This window comes from Moschus berezovskii, chromosome 9 (assembly GCF_049115385.1).
Source record: "Moschus berezovskii isolate FMDL1 chromosome 9, NW_MosBer_1.0, whole genome shotgun sequence".
Taxonomy (NCBI): Eukaryota; Metazoa; Chordata; class Mammalia; order Artiodactyla; family Moschidae; genus Moschus; species Moschus berezovskii.
Window position 1 is genome coordinate 62,403,572 of NC_142468.1, and position 17,642 is coordinate 62,421,213.

The window sequence follows — 17,642 nt, forward strand, 5'->3', positions numbered from 1 at the left end:
TCTGGTAAAAATATATGTGATGAAATATATAGATATTCTTCCTTCTTACTGTTCTACAGTCTTGCTCATCTTCATTTTTATTTTCATTGCGGTTAGAGACTTAAGAAGTATTGTATACTTTACTTACATGGATGGTTTGTTGTCAGTCTCTATCTAATGGAATGTGAGCACTTTGAAGATAGGAATTTTGTTAACTGATATGTACAGATAATTTAAAATGATGCTTGGCATAGAGAAGGTCCTTAATAAATATTTGTTGAATAAATGAGTGACTGATATATAAATGAATAAAACCAAAGTATATAGCGTGAATGTTTCTTTATTAACTCTGGTTTAAAATTTATCTCAGAATCTCCTTATGGTCATTTATGCCCTGGTAGCTTATTCTTCAATCCTTTAACTGTAATTGATAACGTTAAACATAATTTATTATATTAAAGGTTGCTGAGGCATAAAGCAACATGGAGAATTTCCCATGGTCTGGTTAGGATATAATCACTAGTGATTATGTTAATTGTGTCATCATCCTAATGGTTTTATAAAATTTGTGAAATGTTAACATTGACATCTGTCACCAGTTTTCTACAGAAATGCTGAAGATGAACCAGACAGTATGTATTAAAAACTCAAGGCTTTCAGGAACATAATCAAGAACTAATTCTGAAAGATTGGCATTACAGTGACTGAGCACAGATTGTCAGCCAACGTAAAAATGCAGGCAGTGAGTACTAATGGTTGGTTAGATAACAATGTAAGAAGAATGCTTGTGAAATGGAGTTTTATTTTTGCCTTTTAAAGATCAGTGACTTGGAATTCTTTTCTCCTTTTCAGATATTGAACTGAGTTTTTAATTCTAATTCCAATACTCACTTCTAATTTTGTATTTAAAAAATTCACATTGGCAACTGTGAATACTTTGAAGTATTGAGTGAAAAAAGGTTTCTAGAATAGGGCATGAAAGGATCCTGGGGCTATTTATTTGCAGCTAAAGATGTCGTTTTAAATGAAATGTTGGCCAGATAATCATGAAAAATCTGAACCAATGCACTCACTCCCAGGAACTCTAAAAGCACTCACTAATTACACACTATTTCTCAAGGAAAACATGTGATTTCCTTAGACTGCAGGGTTGTACTAGCTTGTTTGATTATTTGAAAAATCTTTGCTCTTTGGAAGGAGATAAAAATAAACTATGGTTCTTTCTTCATGGCAATAAAACAAATAGCTAAGCAGTGAAGTATTTAGACAAGTGTCATTAATTATATTATTAATAGACCTGAGAGCAGAGTTAACTGGATTCAACAAAAAATGAATTGGATGTGGTAAAAAAAAAATTTGTGTGTACTGACATGCTCACTTTTCTTTTTGCCCATATGCCAGTAATGATAAAGAAAATAAATGAGCAAGGGAAGAAAGAAATATATTTGATCCAGTTGAAGTGTGGCCACTTTGAAATAACTCTTAGAACAGGGATGAAGAAAATAAGGGTGTTCTAGACATCCTGTTTATTGCCAGCATGTTTTACCCCATGCTTATATTTTAACTCCTTTTATGTTAAAAATAACCCTGTGAAATCAGTATGATTATCCTCTGCATTTTCTATATGAGAATGGGATGCTCAGAGAGGTAAGAAATTGAAGTAAACTCATGTAGTTAGAATGTATGACCCAAGTCCAAATTTTTGGATTGCAAATCCAATGTGTTTTCTGCTCTATTGTGCAATAGCTCCTCATTTCAAGCATGTGGGGGTAATATCATAATTTTAGATCCCCTAAGAGATTAGCCCTTCTTCCTATGATTCTGGAACTCACATGTTCTCAGATTTCATGATCATTTTTGCCTTTAGAGGGCTGCATACTTGGCTTGTTGTTGTGGCAGTTGCGATTATTTTACTGATTTGAGTTTAAACGTGGACTTACATTTAAAGATTTAGGAGCTTAATAACTTTAGTGGGGAAAGAAGTTTTGGGTTGAACTAATTAAACATCATTGGTGAACCAGATTCGGCGTACATTGGCTAATATTTCATTGAGGTGCATATACACACTATATGAAATGTTAATAATATGTAGGTATAATTACAGTGTGATTCTTTTCTTAAATAGTAACCCATCATCTCTTGGGTATTTGCAAGATAACACACTTTGATCTCTGAGTAACCAGATAAGTAAAATTTCCTACATAATCTCAGTCTTGCCATCCAAGTTTGCCTCCAGCTCCTCTGGTTTCTTAACCCACATTAACTTAGCTGTTTTTCTGTCCTGGTGCTCAGAGGTTTTTTCCTTACTGACAAGGCCTTGGCACGTCAGATTCTACCTCACAGTATGATACTCCCATGTGATTGACTGTGATGTTAGGTAAGGAAAGGATTTCATTCCTTGACCAGAAGACTTTGTTCATTACCTGAAACCTGAAATAGATCTGGCATACATGTCACCCTCAGTTCATAGGCTTACCACATAATCTGTAGTCCAAAGGGCCCTTTTGAGGGGACACTATTAATAATTATACCAGGACAATAGGTGTAAGCAGGCACTATTACAAGCCAAACAGCGCACCCCATTAATGAAGCACTGCTGAGTGAATAAATGACTAAAATGCCCTTCATTCCCTGTTAATGTCCTGTGTTGATTGTTAGGAGCCCTAACATCTGAGTAGCCAGGATAGGCCTGAGACCTTGCTTAGGCCTAAGTTTCAATTTCCTGGAGACAGGGTGGAGGCTAAGTTCACAGAAACTCCTCCCTCCGGCGCCAAAATTAAGAAACTCCTCCCTAGAAAAATCGCCAAAATTGGGCCAATCAGAAGAAAAAGGGAAATCCCCCAGAGAAAACCCCGCGCGTATAAACTGGCCAATGAGCTTCCACGCTTGCATGAACTGGCCAATGAGCTTCTGCCAGCTTGATCTTTTGAACAGAAATAGGTGCTTATGTAACCTGAGACTATAAAAACCACTGTGACCTGGGCTCGGGGCTCTTGTCAGCACTCCACTGCGCTGGAAGAGGCATGAGCCCTAGCTCGAGCTAGAAATAAACCCCATTCTTGCTTTTGCATTGCTGCGAGTGTCTTATTCTACCAGTATGGGGGGACTGGACTCAGGGCATAACATTTGGGGGCTCGTCCGGGATCCCTCTGACTGGGGAGAATAATGCTCTCCCGGCAGAAGGGGTTCATCAGCCCGGAGGAGGGCTGATTACAGCACCTGTGCAAGGTCTGTTCAGGGGCGAATTGATCGCCATAGCCGGCATAAGGCCGAGGCCCAGCATTCGCGCTGGAAGGGAGCTGGCTCTGCGGGAGAGAGGAGGTCTCTCCCGATCCGGAATCTGGTGGGCAGTGGACGCCCTTCGGTAAGGTTACTTTAAACTGCAGGAAGCCTCAGAGGTCTGAGACCTAGTAGTGTGTTTTCGGCCGACGTTTGTCTGTCCTCCGTTTGTCGTGTTACCGTGTGTGCCGGCATTGTCTCTGTCTTTCTCCTGTGTCTGTTCTCTGCTGTAATCTATTCTGTGGTCATGGGTCAAGGAAGCTTTACCCCGCTCCCCCTCGTGATGGATCATTTCTCAGACTTTATATCTAGGGTGTGAGACTTGTCTCTGCTAGTGAAGAGGAATAAGCTGGTGAAGCTCTGCTCCTCGGAGTGGCCCACTTTTAATGTCGGGTGGCTGAGAGAGGGAACCTTCAGCCTGACCACCATCCAGCTGTTGGGGGAAGGTTCTCACGCCAGGCCCTTCCGGCCACCCGGACCAGATGCCCTATATCCTGGTCTGGCAAGATCTGGTGGAAAACCCACCAGCATGGATAAAGCCTTTTGTTTCTATCCTTTTCACCCATAATCTCACATGGGATGACTGTCAGTAGCTGTTACAGGTGCTCTTCACCATGGAAGAATGGGAGCGGATTCTATCAGAAGCTCGGAAACATGTCCGGGGTGTGGACGGGAGGCCCACCCTGCAGCCGAACCTAATTGATGAGGGATTTCCATTGACCCGGCCCCAGTGGGACTTTGAGCGCGCAGAAGGTAGGGAGCATCTCCGAGTGTACCGCCAGACTCTTATGGCAGGCCTCTGAGAAGCTGCCCGGAGACCAAGGAATTTGGCTAAGATAAAGTTGTTCAGGGATTGGTTTTGGCTATGGAGATTAAATGAAAATTACGCTGCGAATACAATCCCCAGAGCTCGGGTCAAGTAAAAAGGATGAATCGGACCCTAAAGGAAACATTGGCAAAAATGGCAATAGAGACTGGCAGGGACTGGGTGACTCTCCTTCCTTATGCCCTTTTATTGTTTATGGGGTCCCTCCGCCGACCCCCTATAGAATCGGTACAACTGTTTTATAAACTAGTAAATTTTATATTGTAATGTCTAATTCATGACTAAAGACTCACACTGTGTCTGTCTTAATATGTCTTGGTATGTCTTTGTCTCTGAGTAATATTTTTGAAGTTAATTTGTAAGTGAGCTCTATTTAATTGGCTTAAAGGGTAAGCGCTTACAAATCAGATAATTCTAAATTAATAAATTCCAGGTTCAAGTAAAATGGAAAATATTCAGTATTAAATACCTGATATTAATGTTTGTTGATCTATCTAATATAGACATGTCTTAGAGTAATTAACATTAAGTAGAATATTTTCATTGCACCTAGGTTCAATATAAATTAAATATCATATCTGTTACAAATTTGTCGACAAAGAAATTACCTTGAGTGAAAAAAAAAAAAAAACTTCTAAGAAATGTAAATGAGACATGAGCTTTTAGATAAACTCTATTAAGATTAAAAATGTCTGTCTAAAACAGTTTCTCTAGATTTTGGTAACCTGAATTTCTAAGGTTGTGCTAAATTAAGTAACAAAAGTTTATTGAATAGCTAGGTCATTTCCAAATAAAATAAGATTCTGAAACATTCACTATTGAATACTAACTTACAGAAAAGCTATTTTAGACTATTAATAAATAATGTTTTATGCCATCCTGAGATGTTTGCTAAAATTTTTAGTTATCACTGGTATTTATGTTCACCAATCTATAGAATGCTAATATAAAGGTCAATTCTTGGTTGCTTAAGGGAAGTAAGATGTGTGTGTTCAGTAAAGAAGGTATGAAGAATGAAGTTACATTTATGAAGGAAAAAGGTAGTTGGTCTGACTTACAGTTGGCTGTTCCAGGATGGGAGAACAAATGGGTATAGAAAGTGATAAAATGGTTTTGTGGAAAGTGGACCCCAAGGAAAGAGTTTTGTGTATGAATAAACGTTTTCTTGAGATGTTAAACTGCATTTGACAATAGATTTAAGTTTATTTGCCTCTTAAGTGGTCTGTTCTATATTTGCCTCTGAAATCCTATATTGTTACTATGGCTGCTGCTACTGCTGCTGCTAAGTCACTTCAGTCGTGTCCGACTCTGTGTGACCCCATAGACGGAAGCCCACTACTATGGCTGAGTGAATAGCTATTGTTTCACAGTGACCTATAATTCCATCTGACTGAGTGCTCTAAACCTTTCTGATATTTGTTGACAAAACTTCCTAAATCAATCTGATGAAGCACTTTTGGCTTCTAGCTGACTTTGGGATGATTCAGAGGGCCCCTGAAACATCCCAAAGGGAGATATTACACTAATTGGGTTCAACTTCCATGTTAAATTACATGGGAAGTACTGTCAAGTGAATAGTAAGTCTCGGGTATATTATATGGTAAATGTTACTAATACAGATATCCTAGAAACAATTTATATATAAATTCTGATATATTCAGGTAAAATGTTGCCATAATTCTGATTACTATCTTAAAGTATTGTCACAGCACTAACCAAGTTTCTTGTGAAAATGCTTCCTCTTCCAGAAGATTTATAAAAAAGGACTTTAGGATAAATACAAGTTTCTGAACTGGGTAAGAAATTAAAAGATTTTAGTGAGAAACCTGAAGACTGTACAAAGGTTAACAAAAGGACCGAATGAATTGGCAAATATGCTTATAACTGTTATGGTTTCTGAAAAATTACTGGTTTGAATCTGTGTTTTCCAGATTTTAGGAAACCTTCCCCTCAAACTAATTATGACTTAACAGTAATTTGGTAAAATGGTATTTAATAGACAAATTGAAGCATTTAACATTCTTCTCTATCTGACCCCTTCAGAGACTGGAAACTCTTAGGCTCCCAGTAACTTTATCAGATAAACTAAGAAGGTTATCTCACTAACAGGTACAGAAATCTCAGTTTTGGAGACCTTAAGAAAGGGAGGAATTCACTCACATCTGTTAGGCAAAATCTGTGATAAGCCTTTGAGATGACTTTCCTAGCCCTGAAAGGTTTTAAAGTTAAGTTTGAGACTCCATAAAAGTTTCAGCAAAAAAAAAAAAAAAAAAAGAAAAGTCTATGGTTATATAAATAATCAGGTCAAGTTTATTGAGAACAGATTTATTTTGTAAACAAGTCTTAATTTGTTTATATTTGATAAAAATGAGAGTAATTTTAGGGAAAAAATGATGTTTCAATGAGTGTTAAATCCCAGTTTGTTAACTGAAGTCTGTATCTACTAAGACTCATTTCCTGAATGGATCTTTGCTGTTATGTGATATTAATATAGGATTTGGTTGAGTTCTTGAAGAGCATTCTAGGTTTGTTTCTGAAGCTTGTCTCAGTGATCTATCTTTGGATGAAGATCAGATGCCTCATGACCTGCAACCAGGACTAGAAAAAGACATAATTTAAGGGACTGTCTCCAACCTGGATGGAAGGACTTTTTTTCAGAAGAAACTACACTACACCAGGATGAGAAGACGACGACATCAGAGGTAGACAGCTTGCCCAAGATGCTGGACCTGATTCGTATGATTATTTATAATGTTTTCTTGACTTCTTAGACCTCTGCATATAAATCAAATGCTTTTCTACCATAGGCCTGATCCTATGCTAGTTTTAGAAATTAATCCAATTGTCGGGTTTGTAGACATGTAAAAGCTCATTCTGCTTATACAAAAACTCTGTTAGACTTGTGCCATCCTAATGTCCTTAAACCATGGCAACAATCTGCTTCTGAATTGGAAAATTAAAAACGATAGCTGGAAATCAGAATCAGGGCTATGGGAAATCCAAGATGGCTGCTTGGCTTTTCCCAGCTCCCTGACAAACCTCATTTTTTATTTGATGGGTTAAAGCCTTCCTGGCTACAGGGTTAATGCCTCCATAATGAAAAATCATGGACTATTAAGTTTGTAAATTGTTAAATTAAGTTTCTAGTTTTGTTAATGTCTAGTGTTTACTAAGACTCACTGCTGAGACAGTTCCTTGTTACGTGATACTGCTAAAAGATTTAATTAAGTTATTAAAAAGGACACTCTAGGTTAGTTTCTCAGACTTATCTCAGTAACCAATCTTCAGATAAAGGTCAGATGCTCCATAATGTACAACCAGGAGATTAACACCAGGCTATAGTCATTTAACAAATGAAGTCAGGTGACTTGGGGTATACCAGGTTTTATCTAAGAAAAGTTCTTGACTTATAATTCTTATTTTACTCTTAACTGCTAGCTATGGCTATATTATTTTCTATGTCACTTGTTTCACTGAGCCTGTGATATAATGCTGATATGCAGTTCCATATGGGATCAATAATTGTAATAATGTGACTCTGGGTATGAGAAAAAGCAACAAGAGGGAATATTTTCCTGGACCAGGAGGCTAGTAAGACAGTGGTCCAGAGACTTTTGCTACTTGCAAGGCCTGGTCCAATTTTAGCACACTGAGTGGCCCATCGCTTCCCTAGACCTGGGAATGAGCCTTCCCAGCACCGCGGGACACAATGGCCATAAAATGGTGTCACATGGTCAGATATGTGGCTATGAATAGACCCTGCTGACTAGAAGTTGGTACTTGCCAGCTGCCTCTACAAAGATTATGTCATGACCATTGCAAGCTGCTGAACTTCAACACCCCCTGAAAGAAGTTCAGGGTGAAAATCAGGAATGAGGCACTCTGTGCTCTGAAAAAACTGGCAGAACAGGCCTTCAGATAGTCAGATCTTTTCAGAAAAAGGTTTTATGAGTTCCAATTCTTGCATCTTCTCATACCTAGAAAAACACTGACGTCATTAATGGTGACATCTGCTTTGGCTATTAAAAATTTTTTTACTATTAAAAGTCAAAATAGAGTAGCTATGGTTCAGACATCCTGGGAAATAACTATTTCCCAGATATCCTGAAAAATGATATTATGGGTGTGATTTCAGATTAGATGCTGTAACCTAATGTAGAACTTAATGCTTCTGTAGTGCATTTTTGCTTCTGTACTTTGCTTGCTGCTCGTAAAACCAGTTACTCCATTTTAGATAAGGTTGTTTTTAAGTAAAGATTCCTAGAATTGTTTTGAGTAAGGCTGTATAAAGATCCCTGGATCAAACTATACCCACGGAGGAAGATTCCTCCATTTGAACAACAGAAAAGGGCGGAGATGTTAGGAGCCCTAACATCTGAGTAGCCAGGATAGGCCTGAGACCTTGCTTAGGCCTAAGTTTCAATTTCCTGGAGACAGGGTGGAGGCTAAGTTCACAGAAACTCCTCCCTAAGAAGATCCCACCGGCGCCAAAATTAAGAAACTCCTCCCTAGAAAAATCCCGCCGGCGCCAAAATTGGGCCAATCAGAAGAAAAAGGGAAATCCCCCAGAGAAAACCCTGCGCGCATATAAACTGACCAATGAGCTTCCACGCGTGCATGAACTGGCCAATGAGCTTCTGCCAGCTTGATCTTTTGAACAGAAATAGGTGCTTATGTAACCTGAGACTATAAAAACCGCTATGACCTGGGCTCGGGGCTCTTGTCAGCACTCCACTGAGCTGGAGGAGGCATGAGCCCTAGCTTGAGCTAGAAATAAACCCCCTTCTTGCTTTTGCATTGCTGCGAGTGTCTTATTCTACCAGTATGGGGGGACCGGACTCAGGGCATAACATTGATGTTCAGGAAATTCAAACAAGTCTGGCTCTGGGTCCTGAGAATGCCTGGCTCATCCAGAATCTCATCAGTTTAAACACTTTGCATCTTCTTCTAAGTAGGGAACAATGGCAAGATCAAAGTGTTATGACTCCAACCTTATACAGTTTCCTAAAACTGGGGATTCTAGTACTTACGTAGAACACAGATTTAAAAGATCATGTTTTCAAACACTTTCTATCCTTGGAATCTGTGTAGAGGTTTCTCCATGACTTTGAAGAAAAGGCTGATGGCATTTTGCTATGAAACACATGACAGGGTCTATCCTTCAGATAAGCTCCTGCATCTTTGTGAGATGATTTTTCTAAGCTTGTGCATTTTTTTTGTAGTATATATAATTCAGTGATAAAAGACAAAAGGTCAACAATGAATGTGAAGCTCCATCCTCACAATCTATTCAGATATGAATGTCTTTAGACTAGACATTTACAATGCTCTCCTATTGCCTCTGATTGGAAGCCATGATGGGATTGTATTTTTATGCAAATAAAAAGGGATTAACTTTGGAAAAGATCTGTAGTGAATCCCTTCTAGGATTCCAGGAAATCTGCTGAATTCAAATGAATTTGGATGCTATAAATGATACTAATGTGAGAGAAAAAGGACTATATTCAGGAGAATAGCTCTAAGATGATCAACTTGGGGTAAAACACCACCACCATTCTTCATGTCATCTATAAAATGTTAACTTTGCTGAATTTCTGCATCCAGCTGAGAATTAATCACCACTTTGAAGCAGAAGTTTCACCAAAAAAATATACCACCTTCATGCGGGGTAAAGTGTTTGATTTTTAAAAATAACTCTCAGTGTTTTTTAACAGGAGGTTGACCTTTAGGTAGTTTTCAATTATTTTGCTCTCATGTTGTGGTAACAGCCTCTGTCTGTACATAAACAGAAATATTCTTGGCCATTAAATTCTGCATTTTCTAAATCATTAGATATATTGAGTATCCTATCTCTTTTTAAAATCAAAATCCAAATGGAAAGTTGACTATTAAGCAGTTTTGTGTGTGGTATTATTAGTGAGTTATTAAGAAAGGGCATATTGTAATGTGCTTTGAGGGCAGGCTCATTCCTTACTAATGTACATTTGAGAGCTGACCCATAACAGCTCTTGTATATAAGAAGGATTAAGCATCAGAGGCTACTGTGTTATTAAATACATAATTTTAATCATTTTCCTCAAGCATCTTAAGTGATGTGATTGAAACACAAATTAGAAGATTCTAAATTCAATCCTATACTTGAGACTGTGGATGTATATACTTTGATTATCAAATATTTGGAAACAATAATAAAGACATAAAAGAAATGGGACATATGTTGAAAGATAGGAAAATTAGAAAATATTACATTATTTCAAGGAAGAAAGAATAGCCACTTAAAGTACATTAATTAGTAATAGTTTGCCTGCGGGTGAGGTGGAGGGAAATGGATGTTGCTTACACTAACAAATACTTTGATAATGGACTAGAATGAGCTTGTGGAGTGAGTGTGATGAGGTGAGGGAGAAGGCAAAATAAAAAACTGACTCTAAATTTTGCAATTTGGGTGAGTGAGAAAATGATCCTTCTGTGAAAAGACATAGGAAAAGAGAGTAGAGGAGTTGTCCTGAGTGTAGGCGGGTAAGGTTTGCACAGTGATGGGAGTCAAATGACATTATTTTTGAAAGACTATTTTAGAGTGATTTTAAAGTAGAATATTAACGAAAGGGTATGGTAGGAACAGAGAATATTCCAAATGCAAAGGCTTTTAGAAGGGATGAAGTGTGGTCATCTACAACCACAGAAAGGGGGTTTTACTTTGCTCTCTAGAGAACACTGATCCAGGGTTATGCTTAAAATGGTCCCTAAAGAAAGGTATACATTAATATGCACATTTTAAATTGCATAACACCTTGGGGACAAATTGGATGTTTTAAAATATATTTTATCTTACGCAGTAATTACATTTATATTAATTAACTTCTTTTGGTTCTGCTCAGTGGTGATAAAGAAGGAGAAATCCCTCTTTTCATCACTTTGTAGGATGGTGCCTTAGCCTTTTTGGGCTGCTATAGCAAATTACTATAGACTCTGTGGTTTAAACAGAAAACATTTATTTCTCATAGTTCTGGAGGCTGAGAAATCCAAGATCAAGGGGCTGGCATATCCAGTGTCTGGTGAAGGCTTGCTTCCTGGCTTTAGATAGCTCTCTTCTCATTGTATGCTCTCATGGCAGAGTAGAGACCTAACTAGTTCTCTGGCCTCTTCTTTTAAAGAAACTAACCTCATTCATGAGTTCTCCACCTTCATGACCTAATTAGCTCGGTAAAGCTCTACCTCCTGATACAATCAACATTGGGATTAGGATCTCAACATATGAATTTTGAAAATGTTAGTCATTCAGTCATGTCCGAATCTTTGCGACTCCATGGACTGTAGCCCACCAGGCTCCTCTGTCCATGGAATTCTCTAGGCAAGAATACTGGAGTGAGTGCCATCCCCTTCTCCAGGGGATGATCTTCCCAACCCAGGTATCGAACCAGGGTCTTTTTCATTGCAGGCAGATTTTTTACTGTCTGAGCCACCAGAGAAGCCTAATGAATTTTGAAGAGACACGTTCAGTCCATTGTAGATAGGTACATAACTCTTTTTGACTGACTCTAACAGTAGACCTGCCTCTTGAGAAACGTGTGTGCAGGTCAGGAAGCAATAGTTAGAACTGGACATGGAACAACAGACTGGTTCCAAATAGGAAAAGGAGTGCGTCAAGGTTGTATATTGTCACCCTGCTTATTTAACTTATATGCAGAGTACATCATGAGGAACGCTGGGCTGGAAGAAGCACAAGCTGGAATCAAGATTGCCAGGAGAAATATCAATAACCTCAGATATGCAGATGACACCACCCTTATGGCAGAAAGTGAAGAGGAACTCAAAAGCCTCTTGATGAAAGTGAAAGAGGAGAGTGAAGAGGTTGGTTTGAAGCTCAACATTCAGAAAACGAAGATCATGGCATCTGGTCCCATCACTTCATGGGAAATAGATGGGGAAACAGTGGAAGCAATGTCAGAGTTTATTTTTTGGGCTCCAAAATCACTGCGGATGCTGATTGCAGCCATGAAATTAAAAGACACTTACTCCTTGGAAGGAAAGTTATGACCAACCTCAGTTCAATTCAGTTCAGTCGCTCAGTTGTGTCCAACTCTCCGCGACCCCATGAATCACAGCACGCCAGGCCTCCCTGTCCATCACCAACTCCCGGAGTACACTCAAACTCATGTCCACAGAGTCGGTGGTGCCATCCAGCCATCTCATTCTCTGTCGTCCCCTTCTCCTCCCGCCCCCAACCTTTCCCAGCATCAGAGTCTTTTCCAGTGAGTCAACTCGTCGCATGAGGTGGCCAAAGTATTGCAGTTTCAGCTTTAGCATCAGTCCCTCCAATGAACACCCAGGATTGATCTCCTTTAGAATGGACTGGTTGGATCTCCTTGCAGCATATTAAAAAGCAGAGACATTACTTTGCCAACCAAGGTCTGTCTAGTCAAGGCTATGGTTTTTCCCATGGTCATGTATGGATGTGAGAGTTGGACTGTGAAGAAAGCTGATCGCCGAAGAATTGATGCTTTTGAACTGTGGTGCTGGAGAAGACTCTTGAGAGTCCCTTGGACTGCAAGAAGATCCAACCAGTCCATTCTAGAGGAGATCAATCCTGGGTGTTCATTGGAAGGACTGATGCTAAAACTGAAACTCCAATACTTTGGCCACCTCATGCGATGAGTTGACTCACTGGAAAAGACTCTGATGCTGGGAGGGATTGGGGGCGGGAGGAGATGGGGACGACAGAGAATGAGATGGCTGGATGGCATCACCAACTCGATGGACATGAGTTTGAGTGAACTCCGGAGGTTGGTGATGGACAGGGAGGCCTGGAGTGCTGTGATTCATGGGGTCGCAAAGAACTGGACTCGACTGAGCGACTGAACTGAACAGTAGTCTTTCATTTTTATGTGTAGAAATAATAAGATAAGGAAAATAAAACTTGGCTTCTTAATCTTGACCAGAGTTAAGCAACTAGTATATGGGAGAGTTGGAATTCAAATCCAGGAAGCCTACCTTTAAAACTGTTAGTCTTTGATATTCTTTAAGATAACTGTTTCATGGAGTAGGAATTCATATTTGTACTAATACAGTTTCTACTGTTCATGCACTGTTCACATATATAAGTAAACTTATTTCATAAAGTAAGTAAAAAGATTCACCCTTAGTGAATTAAAATGGTATACCATATTCTAGAAGAGATAACTTTAATAAAAAGCTCATTATCTATAATTTGATTTAATAAGTTATCTGGAGAAGATAAAGATTATTTCTAAACATTGATGCTAGTATTTTCCATGGAGTTGTTTATAAAGCTTGGTTTGTTATATAGCAGACAATAAAGAGAACCTGTTATAAATAAGTGTCTTTGTATTTTTGTGTATATTTATATATAGTACATACAACAGAAATTGGATACTGAATATTAAAAACGGTCATTACAGTGTTCAAGTCTGGTAGGTTTTTGTTTTGTCTGCCTACAGAATTAAGTAGGAAATTGGGTACTTTTAAAAAAAAATGATGGTTGTTGTGAAAATCTTAGGGATTGAAAGTCCAATATGTTGTATTTGCATTATTGGTATTATTCTTCTGAGGAATGATAGGCTGACACCAACACAGTCCAATGTCAACCAGTGTCACAATGAAGGTCAGGAATAAGACCCAACCAGAGGCTCAGAGGAAGTCTGGTACTGAAAGCCCTAGGATTACAGAGAGCCTGGATTATAAATTATATTCATTTAATCTTTTTTCCCTGATTCTTTAAAGCTGCTTATGTGAACAGCTGATAACTCAAGCCTCCTTGTTTATGACAACTCTTATATTAAGGGCAGAGTGACTCCAAATTTAATCTATTGACATTTCTGTAAAAAATAACCTTGTCATATTCCCTCAGTAATGTTCCAGTATATCCTTTGGTTGTCTAAGTCTAAACCCTCAAATCTCATCAGCTTCTTTGTCTTGTGACAGGGTACACACTCACAACACACACACATTTATGTAACCTCAAAATTTTTTTATTATTACTGGATTTCTTTGCTTTATGCAGAGTATTCAAAGAGAAAAATAGTATATTCACTGATTTTATGATGGTCGATTTGTGTGCCATTGTAAAAGTGAATAAGAAAAATTAATTTGTTAAAATGTTTTCTAGCATCTTCAAAAAAGCTCTGTTAAGGTACAGAGGTGCTTTCAGCATAATCTTTTATCTCCAGGAATTTAGGGTGAAATATGTAAGAGGCTCTTTACAGCACCGGACCTTGCTTCTATCACTGGTCACATCCACAGCTGGGTATTGGTTTTGCTTCATCCCTTTATTCCTTCTAGAGTTACTTCTCCACTGAGCTCCAGTAGCATACTGGGCCCCTACCGACCTGGGGAATTCCTCATTCAGTATCCTATCATTTTGCCCTTTGTTACTGTTCATGGGGTTCTCAAGGCAAGTATACTGAAGTGGTTTGCCATTCCCTTCTCCAGTGGACCACATTCGGCTGTGGTCCATGTGATCAGATCGACTAGTTTCCTGTGATTATGATTTCAGTGTGTCTGCCCTCTGATGCCCCCTAGCAATACCTACAGTCTTATTTGGGTTTCTCTTACCTTGGTCGTGGAAAATCTCTTCACAGCCGCTCCAGCAAAGTGCAGCCGCTGTACCTTACCTTGGACGAGGGGTATCTCCTCAAGGCCGCCCCTCCTGACCTTGAACGCGGAGTAGCTCCTATTTCTGCTTCATTGACTATGCCAAAGCCTTTGACTGTGTGGATCACAATAAACTGTGGAACATTCTGAAAGAGATGGGAATCCCAGACCACCTGACCTGCCTCTTGAGAAACCTGTATGCAGGTCAGGAAGCAACAGTTAGAACTGGACATGGAACAACAGACTGGTTCCAAATAGGAAAAGGTGTACGTCAAGGTTGTATATTGTCACCTTGCTTATTTAACTTCTATGCAGAGTACATCATGAGGAACGCTGGGCTGGAAGAAGCACAAGCTGGAATCAAGATTGCTGGGAGAAATATCAATAACCTCAGATATGCAGATGACACTACCCTTATGACAGAAAGTGAAGAGGAACTCAAAAGCCTCTTGATGAAAGTGAAAGAGGAGAGTGAAAAGGTTGGCTTGAAGCTCAACATTCAGAAAACAAAGATCATGGCATCTGGTCCCATCACTTCATGGGAAATAGATGGAAAAACAGTGGAAACAGTGTCAGACTTTATTTTTTTGGGCTCCAAAATCACTGCAGATGCTGATTGCAGCCATGAAATTAAAAGACGCTTGCTCCTTGGAAGGAAAGTTATGACCAACCTTGATAGTATATTAAAAAGCAGAGACATTACTTTGCCAACCAAAGTCCATCTAGTCAAGGCAATGGTTTTTCCCGTGGTCATGTATGGATGTGAGAGTTGGACTGTAAAGAAAGCTGATCGCCGAAGAATCGATGCTTCTGAACTGTGGTGCTGGAGAAGACTCTTGAGAGTCCCTTATACTGCAAGGAGATCCAACCAGTCCATTCTAAAGGAGATCAATCCTGGGTGTTCATTGGAAGGACTGATGCTAAAGCTGAAACTGCAATACTTTGGCCACCTCATGCGACGAGTTGATTCACTGGAAAAGACTCTGATGCTGGGAAAGGTTGGGGGCGGGAGGAGAAGGGGACGACGGAGAATGAGATGGCTGGATGGCATCACCGACTCTGTGGACATGAGTTTGAGTGAACTCCGGGAGTTGGTGATGGACAGGGAGGCCTGGCGTGCTGTGATTCATGGGGTCGCGGAGAGTCGGACACGACTGAGCGACTGAACTGAACTGATGTAAGAGGCTGATTACAGCCTTACCTCTCACTGTATAAACTGGAGCAAAGCAAATTTTAATCTTCAAATATATTACTTACCGCTTTTATCATTAGTTTGGTGTGTTTGTTAAGCAGGATTAGAGTAACATTGTATCACAGTGATCTGCCACACCCAGAATAACAATTCCACATGGCATACTGTCATATTTAGGATATTGAAGCATAGCTGCAATATTGTATATATATTACATTGTGAAATTCTTAGCTTCTGAAATTCATATCATTTTAAATTCTTACACAATGAAAATCTGATCTCTCTGTTAGCAAAGTTTATTCATTTTAAGTAGCTATGTTCTCTTGTCAGGCAGGCATTCAACATTATGCATATGTATTTTGTCTTAAATGCAACTTCAACTTAACAAGCCGAATTTTATTTTCCTGAGAATGAAAAAATGAGTTATCAGGTATGCTTTTGGGTATGCTTTCTTCTTTTTCTTTCTTTTTTTTTTTTTTACAACTTCTAGTTCTTAAAGTAGCTATGAATATTCAGTTTTCATATTCTTCTAATATATGTATTTTCCTATTGGTTTTCTTGGAATGTCAAATATTATTTTAGAGTCAAGCTCCCCAAAGCTAAATTAAACTTACATTATCTAATGACTGGCTGAGATGTTACAACAAAGAGACTAGAAATAGGTAGATTATTTCCATTTCACATAATAGCCCAGAGTTAAGGAATTCGGGCTGGAGTGGTAGCTCTGTCACCCTTACATAAAACTTCAGTGGTGACCTCTGTGGTGGCATCTCCCAGCTCTTGAGAAGGAGGGAAAAGAAAGTTCTGGCAGAAATTATTAAGGACATAACTGGGAATTATGTCTAACACTTCTTTTCATAGCCTATTGATTTAAATTTAGCTGCATTACCATACTTTAGTGCAAGAAAGATTAGAAATTATAGTCTCCAGCTGCTACTGCTGCTCTAAGTTGCTTCAGTCATGTCCGACTCTGTGCGACCCCATAGACGGCAGCCCACCAGGCTCCCCCGTCCCTGGGATTCTCCAGGCAAGAACACTGGAGTGGGTTGCCATTTCCTTCTCCAATGCATGAAAGTGAAAAGTGAAAGTGAAGTTGCTCAGCCATGTCCTACTCTTAGCAACCTCATGGACTGCAGCCCACCAGGCTCCTCCATCCATGGGGTTTTCCAGGCAAGAGTACTGGAGTGGATCGCCAGTGCCTTCTCCGATAGTCTCCAGAGGTATGGCCATATATGAGCAGCTGAAAATCTGGGGACTCGCTCACTCTGAGGAAGAAGGGAGCACAGTTTGGTGACTTCTCCATGATCTACCTCTCTGACCTCCCACATTTCTCTGCTCATTCATGCATACCTGTCTCAGTGTGTACCCTTGTTGACTGTTCTCCCCTACATAGAAGAGGTACCCTTTTTATGAGAGAGAGGCACCCATGCTACATCTACATCAAAGTCTAGGATCTCTGAGTGGTACCTGTCCTCTGGGTTTTGTTGCAGCTCTTCTAGGCTCACTAATCTATAAAATAAAAGGCAAGATATCATCCATCCTGTCACCATACCAGATGTACAATGGTGGAGTAGCAATAGGAAAATACATTTTGTATTCTAGAGAGGGAGTGGGGATATACAGCAGTTAGTGGTAGCATAGTTATCAAATCCTATTGAGTAGAAATTGTGAGGTCTCTCCTCTAGTAGGAGGGTGAGTTCCTTGGGGGACCCATCTTGCTGCCTCTGCCCATAGAGTTGTTCCTTTTGCCATTGG